General features: G+C 28.5%; 1 protein-coding gene across 1 annotated transcript in view; it reads right to left on the bottom strand.

Moving 5' to 3' along the window:
* Positions 1 to 994, bottom strand: part of LOC107728743 (CWF19-like protein 2) — a 25833-nt gene that overhangs the window by 13050 nt on the left and 11789 nt on the right. The window lies entirely within an intron of this gene.

Genomic DNA, 994 nt, shown 5'->3' with positions numbered 1-994 from the left:
AAATGATTTTAGCAAATGGCTGCAATATAACAAAGAGTGAAAAATTTAAGGGGGTCTGAATACTTTCCGTACCCACTGTATATACACACACACACACATATATATATATATATAGTTTGCAATACATGTTGATTACATTATTATATGTGTGTGTGTGTGTGTATATATATATATATATATATATATTAAAATATAACATTATATTAAAATATATTTAATAATGCATTAATCAAATATATTATTTTGTAATAAATGTAAATATATGTGCAATTATTTTGCAATAAATGTAAAATATATTAATCTACTAGAATATTATATATTAATATTCATCATATTACAATATATTAAAATAACATGCAAATATATTATTTTGCAATAAAAGTAAAATATATTTGTATTTTAAACATATAATCAATAACTATAAATCAATATTTTATACTGTGCTGTTTTTTTTATTTGATTGTCATTCATGGGAGTTTTCTGATTTTCACACTTTTTTATTTTATTTTTATTTTTTTTTACTTCAAATCAAAATCTGTAATGCTTGAGTCAAAAGTCTGATTAATTTCAGAGCATGTCTGTATGAAAAAAACTGAATGGCAAAACACTCTGCAACAAAACACTGCTATAGAATCTAGAGCTCCATGAAGAAAGATTTTATCTGAACCGAATGTGACTAGAGAGAAAAACTGGGCAGTGTGAATTAATACGACAATATTGCCTCACATGTCCTTATTGGTTGCACACAGCAATGATTTGCTCAGTTTCATGAACAAATGACTATTATAAGTTAGTTCTTTTCATCTGAATCAAATTAGGAAACACTGCTATGCATCTATCACAGAAGGGAAGCAACTTTTCGGTGTGTTGAAGTACAGAGAGATGTGTGCTTATTTACCGCTGCCCTGCATGTGTGTGTGTGTGAGTGAGTGAGTGAGTGAGTGAGTGAGTGAGTGAGTGAGTGAGTGAGTGAGTGAGTGAGTGAGTGAGTGAG

This window comes from Sinocyclocheilus rhinocerous, unplaced genomic scaffold (genome assembly GCF_001515625.1).
Source record: "Sinocyclocheilus rhinocerous isolate Xijiao unplaced genomic scaffold, SAMN03320098_v1.1 scaffold6873, whole genome shotgun sequence".
Classification (NCBI taxonomy): domain Eukaryota; kingdom Metazoa; phylum Chordata; class Actinopteri; order Cypriniformes; family Cyprinidae; genus Sinocyclocheilus; species Sinocyclocheilus rhinocerous.
The sequence above is the reverse complement of the archived record's forward strand: the minus strand, read 5'-3'. Positions and strand labels throughout refer to the sequence as shown.